The 21124-nt window shown below is 42.9% G+C and overlaps 1 pseudogene; it reads right to left on the reverse strand.

Annotated features, from left to right (window-relative positions):
- Positions 1-1329: 1329 nt before the first annotated feature.
- Positions 1330-12451, reverse strand: LOC138666815 (interferon-induced protein with tetratricopeptide repeats 5-like; annotated as a pseudogene).
- Positions 12452-21124: the final 8673 nt, after the last annotated feature.

Consider the following 21124-nt stretch of genomic DNA (forward strand, 5'->3'; position numbering starts at 1 on the left):
CAAACACATCTTCTTGCATGACAATGCGCCTTTTCATGCTGCAAAGAATACTCCTGAGTCATTGGCTGTCATCCTCCCCTAACCTCAACCCTACTTGAAACTTTTGTAGTATCCTCAAGCAAAAGAGCTCTGAGGGTTGGGGGCAGTTCACATAAAAACAGCAGCTCAGCTCTTGGAGGCTAGTTCAACGAATCCAAGAATTGTTAAGGTGATAACAAAGAAGGAGTCATACTGTACTGTATGTTAACATGTAACTTGGCCTATTAAGACGTTTTTGATTGAAAAAGGTTTTGATTTGTGTAAATGATTGAAAACTCTGTTGTGCATAAAAATTTTGAACAGAGTATTTTGAGTTTTTTTTCTGTTTTGCAAAAATACATCATTGGGAGGTTTGTCCTATAAAATTTGATTTATACTGTAATCTAACGGTTGATGATTTAACATTATGTTAATTTATTAGCATCGGCCAGGAAAAGCAGAAAAATTAGGATTTGCATGATATTTTGAAAAAAGGAAAATAACAATGCCCAGTTCCAGGTGGAACAGGCTGTAACTTAATGTATTTCTGAATTAAAATTCAGTATATGTTTGAGCATTACCTTAACCCTTGGTGAAATGTAACATACATTTTTATTACAAGTGAGCAGATAGTGTATAGAGCTAGGGAATGAACTATGCCAGCTTCAAGCACCTTTGATGCCAGCTGTTTTGTACAGCTGACTCCTGCCTGCTTGAGTTACAAGAGTAGGAGTCTAGCACTGTAGCCTTTCTTGCAAAACTATTGCTATTATTCATTTTATTGGTACAGAAACATGCATAGAAACTTGGCTGACATGGTCTTGTTTTGAACTAACAGTCATAGTCAAAGCTGCTGTGCTGGACTCCTTCTCTTTTACTTCTGGCTCTAGTCTCCGAGCACGTACCTCACTTTCTAGCCATTTCTAATTATCCTCCTTACACTATGGATCTTGTGCATGGTGTTTTACATCTTTCATTGTGGCCAGTCTGCAGTCCATAGTGACCTGCTGATGGGATGTTTTACAAGTGGATGGGTTGTCATTCCAATTAGGGGCCTAATGAAGACTCCAGTTTTGCCTTATTTTACTGCTGTAAAGTTCTGCCACAGGCAGTACCATACAGAGTACTATAAGCTTAAAATTGTACCCAGAAGGAATACAAGGATTACAAAATCGGAATATAACACAACTTTATTTTCACAAAAAAATATTAATCAATTTAAGGACTTTAATGCTAAAATTTGAGGATTACATCTTTAGCATAAATAGATTATTCAGTCAGAATATATTGATGACTTATCCTTCTGATGGGAAAGATTTGGAGCATTTTTACAGCACTCGGTAACAGCAACTACAAATTGAATGGCGCTGTGCAGTGCATCCCCCTTCATTGTATGCCAGGTGTCAGCCCTCCACCAATCTGGTAGTGCCCTATAATTATTTGTGTATGTTTTATTTCTTTATATAAATTGCAGTCATATGGAAATCTATAAAATTGTGTGAAATCTAATACATACGCTTTTCTATAGTTTAGAGGACCTGTCACTTGCTGAAAAAAAGTTAAGTTAAGCACCTTATTAAAATCCCACAACTCCCCTTATTCCGCTGCTTTTTCCATTTTGCATCACTCTGTTGCAGAGATATTCACATTTGTTACTTCCAGGGCACACTATGTGAAATCTCTGCTTTGTAGCCTGACTAGGTGTTCCATGACAGTCTTGTCTGGGTGCTTGCGCTATCACGCCTCCCTCCCAGAAGCTGCCAATCACAGTTCAGCAGCTGATCTAGCAGGCTGGAAGTCTCCAACACTGCTGAGCTGTGATTGGCAGCATGTTGGAAAGAGGGGTGAAAGTGTACGCCCCCAGAGAATACTGTAAAGAAACTCCCAGTTGGTCTGCAAGCAGAGATTTCACAAATTGCGCTTGAGAAGAAACAAATGTAAATATCTTGCCAATGGAGTGATGCAGTGCAAAACAGAAAGGAGCAAAAGACAGGTCCTCTTTCATTATTATTGACAATTTGGTGGTTACTATATATAGAACAAAATTACTTCTTCAAATAGTACTTATAGCTAGAATACTAAACATAGTAGTTAAGTAGTTAATTGAAATATAGTTCAGCCAAATTTTGCACATTTTCTTTATTTGTCCTGAATAGCCTGAATAATTGTAAAAAATTGTACCCCTTCCTCCTCATACCATTTTACAGAATCATTGAATGAGACATTGCAGCCGCATCCCCTCCTCTCCCCACTTCATGTTTATCATTCATATGTTAGTAATAATAGATACATTTGAAATTCTGTAAATTTATGAATGGAAACGAAAATGTAATCATGCAAAATCTCTGTTCTACTTCACTTGTATTTTATATCTTCCTTAGTTCAAGGAGCTCACTCACATATTCCTCTTTATAAGGATCATATATCAAAGCTTTTTCATAGCAATCAATTGCATCTTTTATTTTTCCTTTAGTCTTATGGACAAAGCCGAGCAAAGCGTAACCCTCAGGATCCTCCATATCATTCTCAATCTTCTCTGAAGAAATTCTTATTAGAGCATCTTCACTCCATTTTCTCTGTTTTTTGGGTACAGTGATCTGCAAACACTTTTTATAGTATTCGATGGCTTCAGATTCAGACTTCAGTTTTCTTTAAACTGTCCGTAATGGTAATAGAGTGGCTGCTTTTCCTGATCTATAAGATTGGAAAATGCCAAAACAGTTTTAAATGTCTCTTCTGCTTTTTGATACTCCTTTGCTTCACGATACATATTGGCTAATTCTACATAGGCGTATACATATGTTTTCTTGAACTCTATCGTCTTCTCAAAATAAAAGATGGCCTGAATGAGGTCATTTAAATCTGCCGAGTGCAGTTGTCTGCTATAAATGTTCCCATTTTGAAGTGATTTTTTTGGATATTAAATACTTTTCCTTGCAACATAGCCCAATCTGGTGATGTAGAAATGCAGAAGTTAGGGTGAGATCTACTGCAGTATTAAGGACTCACAAAGCCTCATCTACCATCCCAGCCCTTCTGTAAAACTTTCCAACATAACGGAGCAGATATGGAGACTTTGGAGCTTGTTCTAAGGCTCCTGCAATATATCCTTTTCCCTCATCAGTTCTGATTGGGTCTTGCAGCTTTAATGCAAGAAGCGCCTTCACCACGGGATCATTTGGATTCTTCTCTACGGCCTTTTTCAATAACTCTAGTGATTCATATTCTGAAGCAGCACATCTTCTGCCATTGAAAGCTTCCAGTCTGTAGACCACTGTTGCATATCCAGTGATCCACTCAGGATCTTCTGGCTCTAGCTCTAAAGCCTTCTGAAAACATTGTTCTGTTTTTTCATAATATTTTCCCCCAAGTTTTAGCAATGACCAAGCTTTTTCCCCATAGATTTCTGCTATGTCTTGTCTATCTTGCAGTTCTTTATAAATCTGCTCTACTTTATCTACATATTTCTGAGAATTTTCATACTGCTTCATGTAGTAGTACACCCAGGCATAATTTCCATACGTCACCAAATAGTTTTGGTCAGCCCCATCCGGATTGTTCTCATTAATCATTTCTTCTGCTTTCTCCAAAGTGGTGATAGCTTTTGTGTAATCCTCTTTCAGATGTATCACATAGGCCAGGAAATTGTACACCATGTGTGTGTTCTTGGTGACAAGAAATGTCAGTTGGTCATTCAGTCTGTTTTCTAGTTCATCCAGGTCTTCGTCCTTTTTAAGAAAACCCCAAGTAAAGTGACATTCGAGTTGTTGTAAACGAGAATTCAGTGCCTCCTTTGATGACAAATTGCAAATATAAATGAGGGAGTTGATTAGTATTAGTAATTGATTGAAAAATGGATAATTATATGTATGCAAAAATGTCCAGTGGTTTATATTATAAATATATATGTACTGTATATTAGATATATATATATATATATATATATACAGTATATATATATATATATATATATATATATATATATATATATATATATATTTCAGTTTCATATATCTAATAACTGTTGGACACAGTGATGTTTCTGCCTTGAAATGAGGTTTATTGTACTAACAGAAAATGTGCAATCTGCATTCAAACAAAATGTGACAGGTGCATAACTATGGGCACCCTTATCATTTTCTTGTTTTAAATACTCCTACCTACTTTTTATTGACTTACTAAAGCACTTTTTTTGGTTTTCTAACCTCATTGAGCTTTGAACTTCATAGCCAGGTGTACGCAATCATGAGAAAAGCTACTTAAAGTGGCCACTTGCAAGTTGTTCTCCTGTTTGAATCTCCTCTGAAGAGTGGCATCATGGGCTCCTCAAAACAACTGTCTAATGATCTGAAAACAAAGATTATTCAACATAGTTGGATCCTCCAGCAGCGGCGAGTTCGGGTTCGCCTCCGGTCACCTGGGATGGTCCTGGGTCACTTCTTCATCGTTCAGTTACCCGCTGGTTGCCATCTCTGCTCCTGGATCTGCGGCCACACATGCATGCTGCTCCTCCATTTTCTGGGGGCAGGGCTCCTTCTCCTTGTTCCCGCCATTGCAAATAAAGGCCGCTGGGCACGGCGTCATCTCGTAGGAGTAGTCGGAGGGGGCGGTCGTCACTTTTGGCGCCGCTTTGGTAGTCTCCTCCCATGTTGGCACACCCTTCTTCTTCTCCTGCGCTCCTCGTGGTGCTGTAATGGCGGCGGTTTTGGCGGGAATTTTTGCGGTCTTTTGCAATACACAGTCCTTTAGCACAAAACAGTTGAAACACAATTCTAGCACAGTTCTTAGGCGCACATGACCCAATTTTTCAGGCTTAAGTAGATCCTGTTCGTGACGCCAAACTTGGATCGCCCCGATTCCCGATATCTTAAACATATCGGAACTCGGTATCGGAATTCCAATTCCAGATCAGGAGATCGCCGACCTCATGGCCGACCCCACACAGGGGTCGGGTCGGGTTTCATGAAACCCGACTTTGCCAAAAGTCGGCGACTTCTGAATCTGGCCGACCCATTTCGCTCAACCCTAGTGATGACTGCTGGAACCAGCAAGCAGAGCTGAATCCTGACAGAGTATATTGCACGCTATTGGGATTGGCATGCTGCAGGGCTTCGGTTTACAATTAAAGGGTGGATTCAGGTTTGAGTTGACAGTCTGCAGTCACTATAGGTGGATGCAGGCTTATGATTTCTCACACTGCGTGCACCGCACACTTTTAGGATTCTCCTTTGCACAAGTATGTGATTTGTATACTTCTGGCCATATTATGAGTAGACTTTTATGGCCTCATTGAATTCATTTTCATTGAGTGAGGCCATGCATATCTAGTTGGCATGTGATCACATGTATGCAAATCGCCGGCACGAGAGAACCCTGACAGCGTGCAGTGTGTACTGTGACAATTACTGCAGACTCATCACAAACCTGGACAACCTCTTTAATGCTCCTAACATAAATAAAAATATGGGTACCGATAGATGATGTTGTCTCTGGAGCCGTCTTCTTTCTTTTCTTCTTCATCTTGCCCAGACGCCATGATGATTTTTCACATCCACAGTTTCTCTTCAGACAGCAGTGTCATTATAATTTGACTGAATAAAAATATATGCCCTACACTGAGCTCCTGAATAAATGATTACACCCACTCTGTTCCCTGATCAAAACATGATCCAACACTGTCCCTCTTATGCTAGATACCCTCTCCTTTCCATATTGGATCCCCTCTTCATATTGTCGTCTCACACTATGTCCCCCCCTATGCTGCCCAGCCTCTATATTACGAACCCTCACCACTTTCCCTTCTCCCTGGCTGTGACCTTACACTGTTCCCCCATGCTATCCCTCAACACTACTCAGTCTTTATTCTGTGCCCATTCACACTTTTCTCCCATCCATACTGTCTCCTCACACTATTCCCCGTAATAGTCTCCTCACATATTTCCCCTCCCTCCTCATACATTTACCCTCTCACTCTCCATACTTCCTCCTCACACATCCACTCAACTGCCCATACTGTGTCCACACACATCCCATCACCCTCCCTCCCCATACTGTGTCCACATACATTTTCCCCTTGCTTCTGATACTGTGTCTGCACCCATCCCCCCATACTGTTTCCTCATACATGTCCCCCAATTCCCCCCTGTCCCTTCCTTGATCCACAAACTGGTGTCCTCAAATCATCCCCCATTACATTAAATCTCCCACACCACAGTAAATTTCTCCAAGCCCCGTTACACTAAATCTCTCCTACACAGTAAATACCCCTACACACAGTCTCCCCATCCCCATTACACTAAATTTTCCCCCACACAGTAAGTAACCCCTCACACAGTAAATCTCCCTCAGCACCATTACACTAAATCTCCCCCACACAGTAAATACCCACCACACAATAAATCTCCCACGGCCCCATTACACTAAATCTACACCCTACATACAGTAAATCTCTCCCAGCCCCTATACAATAAATCTCCCCTGCACCCGCACAGTATATATCCCCACACCCAGTAATTCTCCCTCAGACCTGTTACACTAAATCCCTCCCACACAGTAAATCTCCTCCAGTACTGGTACACTAAATCCCTACCCACAGTAAATACCCCCACACAGTAAATTTTCCCCAGCCCCATTACATAAATCTCCCCAGCCCTGTTACACGAAATCTCCCCCCAGAGTAAATACCACCACATAGTAAATACCACCACACAGTAAATACCTCCACCCAGTAAATATCCCCACATAGTATATACCCCCCACACAGTAAATCTTCCGCAGCTTCATTACACTAAATTTCCCATGCACAGTAAATAACCCCACAAGCAGTAAATCTTCCCCACACACAGTAAATACCCCCACACAATCCAGTAAATCACCCCCCCTGCACCCGTTCCATTCAAACTTCTTTGCCTTCAGCTCTTGAGCTCCTGACATCGCGCTCACATGGCTGTAAGAGCTTCAATTGTACTCTTGTCTGCATGTTCTGCGAGGAGGCTGTCAATAGAGAACTTGCCAACTCCCAGTCCGGGGGTCGGTAAAATGCAGCTGCCAGGGGAGACAATTCGGACTGCCAAATTAGGAGGTTTGACTGCACCCCCTCTGCTGGCTGTGCCCCAGCTGTCCCCCACTCAGTAGCGTAGCTACTCTGAGGGGGCCCACCCTGAGGAGGCAGTGGGGGGCCCTGTACCAGCATTGGGCCCCCCGCCTGTTATTGCAGGGTCATCACTGTCAGCATCTGATGTCTCGACACCGACAGGGGGTCACGATGACGTCAGTACTCGGCATCCGCTGTCTGGAGATGAGCGGGCGCTCAGAGCACCGTGGGAACAAGGAGGAAGAAAGGTGAGTATTGGATTTTTCTTTTTTAATTGGGAACACTATACAGACTGCCTAATGGGGGTACATTATACTGTACTGGCTGCCTATGGGGGTGCATTATACTATGTAGAATGCCTACGGGGGTGCATTATACTCTACAGACTGCCTATGGGGGTACATTATACTGTACTGGCTGCCTAATGGGGGTGCATTATACTATACAGACTGCCTAATGGGGGTGCATTAGAGGCTGCCTAATGGGAGTGCATTATACTATACAGACTGCCTAATGGGGGTGCATTATTTTGTACTGGCAGCCTATTGGCATGTATTATACTGTACTGACTGCCTATGGGGGTGTATTATACTTTACTGGCTGCCTATGGGGGTACATTAGACTGTACTGGCTGCCTATGGGGGTGCATTATACTGTACTGGCTGCCTATGGGGTGTGCATTACACTATTCAGGCCTATGGGGAATGCATTATATTATACAGGCCTATAGGAAGTACATTATACTATAAAGGCCTATGGGGAGAGCATTATACTATACAGACCTATAGGGAGTGCATTATACTATACAGGCCTATAGGGAGTGCATTTTACTATGCAGGCCTATAGGAGGTGCATTATACTATACTAGCCTATGGGGAGTGAATTATACTATACAGGTCTATGGGGAGTGCATTATACTATACAGGCCTATGGGGTATGCATTATACTATACAGGCCTATAGGGAGTGCATTATTCTATACAGGCCTATAGGGAGTGCATTATGCTATACAGGCCTATGGGGAATGCATTATACTATATAGGCCTATGGGAAGTGCATTATACTATACAGGCCTATGGGGGATGTATTATACTATCTTGGGGACTATCTGGCACATTATACTACATGGAGGCTATCTAGGGGACCATCATGCAGTGTGGTGATTACAGTGAAGGGGCAATCACACAGTATTGGGGCCAACAAGCAGTTTGGGGGCTACTAAGGGGTCAGTATACTGTGAGGAGGCATCATGTTATGTATAAGGGAGCTGTACAGGGGGGAGACTCGGGACAAAATGTGGGCGCTCTTTTCTAGGGCAATCACACCCAGCATTACTATATTATAGAGGATTGCTTTAGAATTTAGAGGGCACAGAGAACCACACAGCAGGTGCAGTTATAGGGACACATACAGCAGCAACGGCTCAGTATTGGGATATCAGCAGGATGAGGAGTTTGTGCAGACTGGGAATAGATGGTGACGTGCTGAAAATATGAGAAGTGAAATATGTCTTTGTTGTTTTCTCTGCAGCCGAGTCCTGGGTGGAAGAAGTTGTCATGTCGGTCTGGGACAGATGGTAAAGACTGGAAAAGTGAACGACTCCATCAGAAAGAACGTCAGCGGTAAGTCACCATCTATAACTGTGCTGTGATCTGTTATATGTTCTGCAGGGCTGGTATCTACCACTGACCATATGGCGGTAATATAAATGTTGCTCTTTGTATAGAGATTATTTTCAGCAACATCTCTGTCATCTGCTGAGGTTCTCCTCCACTATTAGGGTGCGTCACCTAGTTGTAATCAAGGTTTCCTGGTTAGGGACCCACTCAGAAGCTTCGCCCCCCCGAAGCAAAACCCTAGCTACGCCTCTGCCCCCACTAGACATGCTGCTGCATGAAGAGACTGGGAGTGATAATTTTTCTAGGGAAAACAAACATGAATTGCTAACTAAAAGTGTTTAGGAATTAACATAAAATGGCATTTGTTTTAGCTATTTTTTTTTTATTCCAGGAAAATCCCGTTGAATTTTATTCTTTGTGATAGCATGCCATTCAACTAAGTATCCACTAGATGGCAACCTTATAAAGGAGTGCAATCAGTCTAGCATTAATGAGCAGAAATAAAATACAAAATGATATACCATACAAATTGATTCAGACTGACGGTTGGACAAGTTACAATGCATTGGATTTAGGAATGAGTTATGCTACAGAAGTGAAACTCCTTTCTCACCATCTATTGTGATCGTCTATAGTTACTCCACTTGTGTGTAATATTGCATATATTTATTAGCATTGACTAATTACTATTAAAGTTGCTATTTTACTGTTTGCTGTTTATTATTTGATGCAAACTGTGGTAGGTGATACAGTGTAGCCACCTGCTAGCTCCCTGACATGGGACTGTAAAGAATTGTCCCTGATGCCATGTCCTTAGAGGTTTCAGTCACTGTGTTCACTGTCTTTAGGGACTTGCGTGAAGACAGTTGGGCGTGTAGTATAGTGCGTCAGCTCTTGCTGTTCTTTAGGCTTCCATATTTAAGGGGGATTTCCCGTTTTGGAAAACTCACTTCCCCCGTGCTGCAGTTTGTTTTAATAATCTGCCTATTATTTACTCACCATCTCGGGGTCCAGCGATGGGTCTCTCCCGATGCTCCTGGTGTCTGTTATTGTCTGCAGTGCTGGCATCACATCAACATGGCTGCAGTCAATCAGTGAGGTCAGCAGCTTAAAGGGACACTGTCACCTGAATTTGGAGGGAACAATCTTCAGCCATAGGGGCGGGGTTTTCGGGTGTTTGATTCACCCTTTCCTTACCCGCTGGCTGCATGCTGGCTGCAATATTGGATTGAAGTTCATTCTCTGTCCTCCATAGTACACGCCTGCGCAAGGCAAGATTGTTCCCTCCAAATTCAGGTGACAGAGTCCCTTTAAAGCCGTGCATGCCATCAACTTGAGCAGAGCTCAATTATATACATCTTATACATTTGTCAGAATTGTATTGTACCCTCTGATGTCTGCAATACGATACGATACGATACACTTTATTGATGCCAGGGGAAATTATTTTGTTACAGCAGCAATACAAACAGCAGTACATCAAATATTAGGACACAAATCTTGCAGAGGAATGCCAACATTACATAACAAATAAATGTGGGTGGTTCAGGTATATAAATCACTGTTAATTGACATTAGTGCACCAGCAATCAGTCATTGTTGTCTACCACCCTTTAGAAATTATTGTACATCCCCATAGCAGTAGGTACAAACGATTTCCTGAATTTCTCCTTCTTACACCTTAGTAGGATTAGACGGCTGCTAAATGTGCTCTTCTGCCTCAAGAGCAGCTCGTATAGTGGGTGCGTATTATTGATCATCATTGCCCTATACTTCCTCTGAACTCTATCCTCCAAAACCTCCTCAAAAGAGTCCAGATGGAGGCCAACAGCTGTGCTTGCCTTCTTGATTAGTTTGTTGAGCTTATTAGCGTCAGATACTAGCACACTAGTGCCTCAGCATATGATAGCAAAAAAGATGGCGCTTGCCACAACAGACTGGTAGAACATTTCCAGCATTTTACTGCACACATTGAATGACTTGAGCTTCCGAAGAAAGTACAGTCTTCTCATTCCCTTCTTGAAAACTTTTTCTGCATGACACCTCTGGAACACCCCAACCAGGGCAGCGGGATACTCGGTACCGGGTCCAGTCTTAAAGGGGAATTCACGGTGGCTGTGACCCGGTCTGTGGCCCTGGGCGTCCAATTAAAGGGAACGGTCTTTTAAGGGAAAAGTGTTTATAAGTCTGTCGTGACGCCACCTGTGGTGTTCGGTCAATAGTGGGATCGATGCTGCGTTAAAGGGGTCCTCTGGGGGATGTTATAGCAGCACTGATGGTACACTTCCGACAGGTGAAGCGGGGTCCCCAGGGGTCCTAAGGAGTATGGTGGTGATGACATATGCCGGTAAATATGTAAAGGACACAAGTTGTAAGTCTTTACCTGGTTTACTGTAGTTGGCAGGCAACAGGCCAGGGTATCAGGCATGGGTGGTGGTATGGCCCGGCCGGCTCAGAGGCAATGGAGGATTCTCTTGTTCTCTTGTTCCAGTCGAGGGCAGTGAGTCTTTCCAACTAGCGCTTGCTGTATATGAAGTCCCTGCTGCCTGAAGCTTTCTGCATAGTCCTCTTTCCCCCTGTCCTGAGACAGATACCTGCATGACGGGCAGCTTGAGCCTTTTTATAGGGACTCTATCATGCCCCAGGCTCCTCAGGTGCTGCTGCGTCTCAGGTGTGGTGTGGGCCAATCCCATAAAGTTCTGAGTCTTCCGGTTCTGCCAAGTGTCCTACAGATCCACTAAGGCCTCGGGCTCCCGGTGCCCGATACTGCGCTTCGGCTCTAAGGGTGCCCAGTCACAGTTCCCCTCTGAGCCCTGTTCCTTTCCTTTGCTCCATTCCTCTGAAGATCCTCCACACTCAACCCTCGGGTAATCTGTCCTTGCAAAGGCTGCAGCTCCCTCATGACTGCCAGGCCTCTCTGTCTGCTCTCTCAGACTTCCTTCTTCTTCCGTGTCTCTATCAGACTGGCTTCCTTGGTCTCCCTAGACCAACTAACTAACTCCTTCTCCAGACCAGGACATATATATAGCTTAGGGAAGATCCCCTGAATCCGGGTCATGAGCTCCAGCTCCTGGCCTGGATTTAGAATGTGTTGCATTTGGGTGCTTTACCTGGTGAAGAGAACTCCATTGCCTCTAAGCATGATATTACCCTCCCCGAAAGGAAAGCAACATCACTTCAGCAACCGGTCACCTGGGGTTCTGCACTTCCAATCGAGTTTACTGTCAAAATGAACCCCTAAAGTTTTGTAGCTCTCAACAATCTCAACCTCCTGGCCAGCAATAGTGATCGGTAAGTAATCCTCCTTTTTCCTTCTATAACTCACCACCAACTCCTTGTTTTTTTACATTTAGTTCTAGGCAGTTAGTCCAGCACCAATCCACAAAGTCAGAAACCACCCTTCTGTATTCCTCCTCCCCCGGCCACCACCATGCCCCCTACAATTACTGAGTCATCTGAGAATTTTTGGAGGTGACAAAAATCTGATTTATACTGAAAGTGAGCTATATGCAATGTGAAGAGGAAGGGTGACAGCACTGTACCCTGAGGGGCTCCAACACTGCTCAGTACACTGCCAGATACCACCCCCCCATCCTTACAAACTGCGGCCTGCCTGTCAGGTAGTCGCTTATCCAGTTCACCATCTCCTCATCTACTGCCATATTAGTCAGTAGTAAGAGCGGCTGTAAGGCATTGAATGCACTTGAGAAGTCAAAGAACATGGCGCGCACTGCAGTTCCATCATTGTCCAAGAATGAATGTACTGTATGTAGCAGAGAAACTACCGCATCATCCACCACAAATCTCTGCTGGTACGCAAACTCAGTATACAGTGTCATATAGCAATCAGATAGACATCAGGTAGTATATTTATACACTGGACTAATCAGGAACTTGAACCTGGCTGTGGAACATCATATATTATAATTTACATCTCTTTGTAATATATAATATGTGATGTCCTGTAGCCAGGCTAAGGTTTGATCAGTCCAGAGCAGGATTCTGTATAGTCGCGTTTGCAGTTGCTCTTTTTGAGGCATGGTGGAATTTATCATCCCCTGAGGAAGCGACATTGGTGCGAAACACGTGTTAGGGAACGTGGCCAAGGTCCAGGCAGGCCTGACAGATGGGTAATTACTCTTCTTATTGATTGTACTTTTAATATGTATTGTCATGATCCAGTCCAGAGTTTGTTTTCTGCTGTCCTCTCTCTGGACTGGTCATGCGGGGGTAAACCCCCTCTGCCTTGTTTTGGAGCTGGCTGGGCTTTTTCAGTCCTCTGCAGGCTGATAGCCAGCATCAGTGATAGTTCATGCTTCCAGGTTAGAGCAGCTGACCCGTATTCTCTGGTGATCCTTCTGCCTCTGACTTCCTGTATTTGTGTGAGACCAGTTCCCTATCCCTGACTTAGTGTTCGTCTGGTGATTTTCCTTACAGTGCATGACTTGGCCTGATCTCTGTACCCCACCTCTTGCTTTCTGTCTCTGATACCTCATTCCCTGACTGGCTTTGAATTCTGGCTTGTACCCCGACTTCATCTTACGTCTCACGTTTTGGATATCGCGCTCCCGTTTGGCTCTGACTTTTGGCTTGTCTCTGACTACGTGCACTGGATGAGCTGCACTACTTGAGCCACTTGTTTGGGTTGTAGAGTCCATCTCATACTACCACGAGTGTGACAGCACAATCAACATTCAAAAGTGACCAAAACATCAGCCAGCAAGTATTGGTACGGAGATGTGGTCTGTGGTCCCCACCTACAGAACCACTCATTTATTGAGTGTGTCTTGATAATTGCCAATAATTTCCATCTGTTGTCTATTCCATTTGCACAACAGCATGTGAAATTGATTGTCAAACAGTGTTACTTCCTAAGTGGACAGTTGATTTAACAGAAGTTTGATTTACAGTACTTGGAGTAATATTCTGTTGTTTAAGTGTTTCCTTTATTTTTTTGAGCAGTGTATATAGGTTGACTCCCAGCAATTGACTGGGAGCCATCTTGCAGGTGTACTAATTTTATTAAATGCCTCTCTGCAACAAGCTGAGTGCATTTACTATTACTATATGCGCGTGCTGCCCCATTAAGAGCAGGGGAGCGCGCTCTCTAGGCACCCCATTGAAAGCACACCAGGCAGAGGCAGAACCACACTGCAAGGGCAGCAAGTAAGACGGCGTCCCTGTGGATCGCCCCATCAGGGTCGTGGGGTACTCGGTACCGGGTTCGGTGTTCACAGGGGGATGTCACGGTGGCTGACCCGGTCTGTTGCCATGGGACGTCCATGTAAAAGGGAAAGTTCTTTAAAGGGATAACGTTTATGTTTGTGACGCCACCTGTGGTATTCGGTCAGGGTGACCGACGCTGCTTTAAGGGGTCCGCTGGGGTGATATTATGGCAGCTAGATGGTATACCTTCCCACAGGTGAAGTATATCCCCAGGGCTTCTCAGTATGCAGATGGTGGTATGGTGAGAGGCGCAGTGAAGAACGAGGACACAAGGTTGCAGTCTCTTTACCTTTTACTGAAGACTTCAGCATCCACAGTCCAGGGCACCAGACCACAGGGTAGGCAGAGTCCGGTCGGTTTGGAGGCAAGTCCAGAGTCCCCTTGTCCAGGTGGAAATCAGTAGCCTTCCCTTGCGCTGCAGTGATGTAGTCCCTTACTGCCTATGACTTCACATAAGGGTCTTACAGATGTTGTGTCTCTCTCTCTCTGTCCCCCATATATGATAGGACAAAACCCGTATGACTGGTGACATGAGCCTGTTTATAGGGTCTCTTAGATGACCCAGCTCTGTGGGGTGTCACCGTGCCTCCTGGGTGTAGGTGCAAACAGGTAACTTGTAATTAGCTGTCCTGCCTGTAAGGCATAGAGGTCCTTACTCCCTCGGTGTTCCGGCTACCGTTATTCTGTACCTCAGATGGAGACAGCCTGAGTGGGGCTGGTCCCCTTCTGGCATCCTCTCCTTTGCTTCGATTCCTTCTCACTCGCTGCAATACAATTCTGCTTTTCAATGTCTCTTTCTGGGAGCTGCAGCTCTGAGGGCATGCACAGCTCCGTTGACCCTCTGTCCTCCTCAGACTCTGGTCTGGAACTCACTAACTTTCAATACAGACTACCAGTTATATATATTTGTGGGGAGTAACCTATTAAATAGGAGCAGAAGCTCCCCCTGGTGGCCTGGAGTATGAGATGTGTTGCTTGTATGTGATACCTGGATGCAGTTATCCTTCTTTGCCTCCAAACATAGCATCACTCTCCCCGAGAGGAAAGTGATACTACTGTGATGACCAGGACCCTGGGGTGCCGCACCTGCATGGAGGGAGAAGTGGAAACCATGCAGGGGCACCGGCCATTATGCTAGTGTAGTGAGGCAGAACAAATATTTGTATTGCAGACTGTGATATGTGAAAAAAATTTGATTCTTCTCAGTTGGAGAAATAAAATGGTTATCTTGTAGTTATGGTGCCTTTTAATTGGTAACAAAAATAAAATAAGTGACGTAACAAAGCAAACTTTCCAGACTACAAAGGTCTCTTTATCATTCACAGTATAACAAACTATCTGAAGAAACACAAACACACACAGAAAGAGCAGAGACAGGACATAATTAATGGATATTTAAAAAAATAAACAAACAAACTGAGCTCAGAGAGTGAGTCCTTCATTAACTTAGATAAGTGATGTGAAAGTTTTATTGGCCCAGGCCTCATGTCCTCCCTGTCTCTGGAGCAGATTCCTTAGATTTTAGTAAGTTATAAATCCTTATGACAGATGTATTCCTGTGTGAAGAGTATCAGAGACTGCCATAAATTTTTGTTCACAGACTCTTTGGTGTTTTTGTGATTTGAAGTTGCCTTTTAATATTACAACTTTCATTTTGTTTATGTTGTGTTCAGGACCACAGAAATGTTTGGCCATAGGTTTTTTTTTTTTTTTTTAAATCTGTAATGCTGTGGCCGATGAGATCTCATCCTTGATCTGAGTTTCTGTCCTGTTTTTCCAACATAAAGACCCTCATTTTGACAAATAAGTACACCACATTGGAATTGGAGCATGTGAATGTCCCAGCAATCTTATTTGCCTGATGAAGAGACCTGTGTAGTCTCGAAAGCTTGCAATTTGTTACCATCTTTTCAGTTGGCCATTAAAAGGTATCAACCACTGAGGACTCTCAATTCTAAATATTTTTCCAGGAATCTTAATCGTTCTGTGCATTGCGGATGTGTATCCAGGCTGTTGTCCTTACGAGTTCAGGTTTTGCAGCTCTTCACATTCCGAGGATCGGTTCCTCTTGGTTTATCAGAGGGCATTGTGCTTCTGATCACAACATTTCTTCAATTTGGAGGTTGTCTGTAGCATATCAAGGGAGGGTCTTTGAATATTTACTCTTAGCCGATCATCTTTGTGTAGGATGTGGTAACGTTTTTTGACAGTTTTTCTGAGCGCTTCCAGTAGTGGGCTGTAGGTCACCATCATAGGTACATTACTATTATTATTTATTATTATAGTGCCATTTATTCCTTAGGGCTTTACATGGGAAAAGGGATATACATAATAAACAAACAAGTACAATAATCTTGAACAAAACAAGTCACCGACTGGTACAAGAGGAGAAAGAACTCTGCCCGCGAGGGCTCACAGTTTATAAGGGATTGGTGAGGACACAGTATGTGAAGGTAGAGCTGGTGATGAAGCGGTATGGTGGGGCGAGGGTTACTGCAGGTTGCAGACTTGTCGGAAGAGGTAGGTCTTCAGGTTCCTTTTGAAGAGTCTGATATGTTGGTGTAGAGAGTTCCAGAGTAGGGGGGATGTGCGGGCGAAATCTTGCATGGGATTGTGTGAAGAGATAAGAGAGGAGTAAAGAAGGACACCTTTGAGGATCAGAGGTTGCCTGCAGGTAAGTATCGGGAGATTAGGTCACAGATATATGTAGAAATAGAAGAAGGGAGGAAAAAGCAATACATGATGATGCACACACTCATATACACTGTGTGCAGAATTATTAGGCAAGTTGTATTTTAGAGGATTATTTTTATTATTGATCAACAACTATGTTCTTAATCAACCCCAAAGACTCATAAATATCAAAGCTTAATATTTTTGGAAGTTGGAGTGGTTTTTTTTTAGATTTGGCTATCTTAGGAGGATATCTGTTTATGCAGGTAACTATTACTGTGCAGAATTATTAGGCAACTTAATAAAAACCAAATATATTCCCATCTCACTTGTTTATTTTCACCAGGTAAACCAATATAACTGCACAAAATTTGGAAATAAACATTTCTGACATGCAAAAACAAAACCTCAAAAAATTAGTGACCAATATAGCCACCTTTCTTTATGATGACACTCAACAGCCTTCCATCCATAGATTCTGTCAGTTGCTTGATCTACTTACGATCAACATTGCGTGCAGCAGCCACCACAGCCTCCCAGACACTGTTCCGAGAGGTGGACTGGTTTCCCTCCCTGTAGATCTCACATTTTATGAGGGACTACAGGTTCTCTATGGGGTTCAGATCAGGTGAACAATAAAACTTTCACACCACTTATCTAAGCTAATGAAGGATTAATTATCTGAGCTCAGTTTGTTTGTTTGCTGACCCAGTTTAAAGTAATAAAGGAGGAAGGAGCATCAGCTGATGCTTCCTCTCCCATCACTTCTCCTCTATCTCTGACCTCTCAGCACAGGGTGCACAATGACGTCTTCACAACGCTTCGGCTGTACTGAGATGTGCAGAGCATCTCTGGAGCAGCGAGGGAGGAGGTGAGGTTTTTTTATGTGGGATCAGTATACTGTATGGAGCACTATGTGGGACCATTATAGTGTATAAAGCACTATGTGGGGCCATTATACTGTATTGAGCACTACATGGAGCCATTATGCTGTATGCAGCACTATGTCACATGACTGCGGGTCGCCGATGTGTTGGCATGACATCTTGGGGTTGTCATAGCAGGATTGCTATGAGCGCTGCCCAGCGGTTGGAACTCATGGCAAGTGAGCATTTCTGCTACTTGTGGCACAAGCGATCAGATGATCACAGATTCCAGTCTCCCATGGAGACTATTGAAGCTAGTGTTAAGTGAAAAATATAGTTTTTAAAAATATTTTAAAAAATCCGATCGCTAAACAGCGCAAAGTGAGAAAAAAAAATCAAACCGCCAGAATTATGTTTTTTTGGTCGCCAACACTGCATTAAAATGCAATAACGAACGATTAAAAGGTCGTATCTACACCAAAATGGTATCAATAAAAACATCAGCTCGGCGCACAAAAAATAAGCCCTCACCCAGCCCCAGATTACAAAAAGTAGAGATGTCACACGTCTTGGAAAATTGCAACTTTTTTTTTTTTTTTGCAAACTTTGGATTTTTTTTCACCACTTAAATAAAAAAAATCCTATACATGTTTGGTATCTACAAAATCGTAATGAACTGGAATATCATAATGGTGGGTCAGTTTTAGCATTTAGTGAACATTGTAAAAAAAAAAATAAAAACTCACCGCACTTTTTTTTTTCTCCAGATTTCCAGTCCACTATATGGCAAAACCAATGATGTTGTTCAAAAGTACAACTTGTCCCACAAAAAAAAAGCCAGTTATTGCTCTGGGAAGAAGGGGAGCAAATAAAGGAGATGCAAAAATAGAAATACCTCTGGTCCTTAAGGGGTTAAAAAGTGCTTACATTTTTCTATATAGTGTGGAGCCACCTAGTGGTCAAAGTGTATGTCGATGTGCATGTCCACCAATTGAGGTAAGTGTTAAAGGACACACATGCTCAGTCGCTCGCTTTACCACAGAATCCGTCCTCATTTCTATTCTCAGCTTAGTGATACTTTTTAGTGAGACTGAAACATAAATTATTTCCACTTTGATTGTCAGGGAAGTATCACGTTATGTGCAGTTGTACAGCAAAGACGGGTTCTAAGAATAGCAAGTACTATTTCCTTTCGCATATCTAAACTTGGTGGTACAATTATTATATATCTACTATCTGTAGTGAAATGTATTTGGATCTATATGTAGGGTCGTCCCAGAAGGGAAAGGAGGGCACAACCTCACCTTCCTCTAGCCGCTAGTACTCAGCGCAGTGACATCTGGGGCACAATCACACAGGTGAGCAGTGTCAGTGAGTCACTGATTCCGCTGCCCATGTCCTGGCTGGCATCCTCTCCTTGTACTCAGTTCTATTTGCTTCTTGAAGATGTGATCACCCCCAGCACAGGGACAGAGGGGCTCTAATCATGTTTCAGCTCAGCCAGTTACTCCAGTAGTCCGGAGGGTGGAAGTAGTGTGAAGCTGTGAGAGGCTAATGCCATTAAGGGGATGTTGGGTATCTTGAAGTCACTGCATTGTGCCACCTGTGCCCACTGTTACACATGATAGAAAAGGAGATGGAGTCTGTGGGAAAAAGGAGTCTGAATTAGGTGAGTATAACCGTTTTTTTTTTTATTTCTCTTACATTATTTGCCTTCGGAGTCGAATAGTGGGACTATTATACTCTATGGGGGCTGTGGTGGACGTCATACTGAATGGGGGACTGTGGACATCAAAATGTATGGTTGGGCTGTGGAAGCAACCATAATGTATGGTTAGGTTGTGGTGGATGTGATGTTGTGAGGGGGACTGTGGTGAACATACTGTATGGGGGATATGGGGGCCACCATACTGTATGGGAGGCTGTGGGGGTACCATACTCAATGAAGGACTGTGGATCCATCAAATTGTATATGGGGCTGTGGAGGACATTATTCTGCATACAGTGGGTTCAGGTTGCTATCATACTTTATAATGGCATATTTGGTCTTCTCAAATGCCTGAAAGTCAATATAGTCACCATATAAAAATCCGATAAGTAGAACAGGGAGACTCCAGAAAATTATTAAATCAAACATTCTTTATTGTATAATCATATACAAAACATTAAAAAAAAAATATTATAAAGATAACATATGGGGTAGTTTTCAGAAACAGAGTAAAAAGAACCCGGTGACAATATACAGAAGTAAAATGCTAGCGTCAGTCAAATACTCAAGACAGAATCCAATCTAGAATCCGGAGGAGTCTATGGAAGGTTCATAGTGGGCACTCCATGTGGGTCTAAGTCGTAATATCTTATATCTTATCATTGAAATAAAGTGCTAGATGCCCATCACGTCTGAGTAGGAAAAATATCTACTCAATGAATAGCACAATATTCAAGAAAAAACACCTGCAGATACCATATGCTACTACAGATTAGATATCTGACAGGTGACATCTAATTTTTAGTATTCTTCACAGCACTCATTGTTATATTCTGTTTGTCTGAGATATTGTATTATCTTAGGACTGAGATCTATATATTAAGGCTGAGTGTATGAATAATATGAGTTTGATAAACTTAATAGGTGATTTTCCTTTGAGTAGATGCTTTTCCTACTCAGACTTGGAGAATTTGGTGGAGTGTCCACTATAAACCTTCAATAGAATCCTCAGGGATTCTAGAATGGACTCTGTGGTGTTGAGATATATTATTTAACTAACACTAGCATATTACTTCTGTATATTGTCACCGGGGTCATTTTACTCAGATTTGTGAAACTTCCCCATATTTTATCTTTGGAACTGTTTTTAATGTTCTGTATATGATTATGCAATAAAGAATACTCGATTTGATACATTTTGAGAAGGAGTCTCTCTGTTCTATAGATCGGATTTCTTTCTGGGGGCCTGTTGTGACAATGTTGTGTATATGATGCCGTGTAAGTCATTATGTTTTGTATACAGAGCTTAGGGAGGGCATCATACTATATGACGGGCTGTGGTAGACATTATACTGTATGAGGGTATGTGAGGTACATCATATGGTATGGGGGACATTATACTGCATGGGGATTGTGGGGCATCATACTGAATGGAGGGCTGTGGTCCATCATACTGAATATGAGGCTGTGAGGGACATTATACTGTATGAGGGGATGTGAGGTACATCATATGGTATGGGGAACATTATACTGTATGGGGATTGTGGGGCATCATACTGAATGGAGGGCTGTGGTCCATCATACTGAATATGGGGCTGTGAGGGACATTATACTGTATGAGGTGGTGTGAGGTACATCATATGGTATGGGGGCATTATACTGTATGGGGATTGTGGGACATCGTACTGAATGGAGGGCTATAGTCCATCATACTGAATATGGGGCTGTGAGGTACATTATACTGTATGAGGGGATGTGAGGTACATCATATGGTATGTGGACATTATACTGTATGGGGATTGTGGGGCATCATACTGAATGGAGGGCTGAGGTCGATCACACTGAATATGGGGCTGTGAGCGACATTATTCTGTACATAGGGGATTGTAGGGGCTATCATACTGTATGGGGGCTATGGTGAA

Source organism: Ranitomeya imitator, chromosome 2 (genome assembly GCF_032444005.1).
Source record: "Ranitomeya imitator isolate aRanImi1 chromosome 2, aRanImi1.pri, whole genome shotgun sequence".
NCBI classification, from domain to species: domain Eukaryota; kingdom Metazoa; phylum Chordata; class Amphibia; order Anura; family Dendrobatidae; genus Ranitomeya; species Ranitomeya imitator.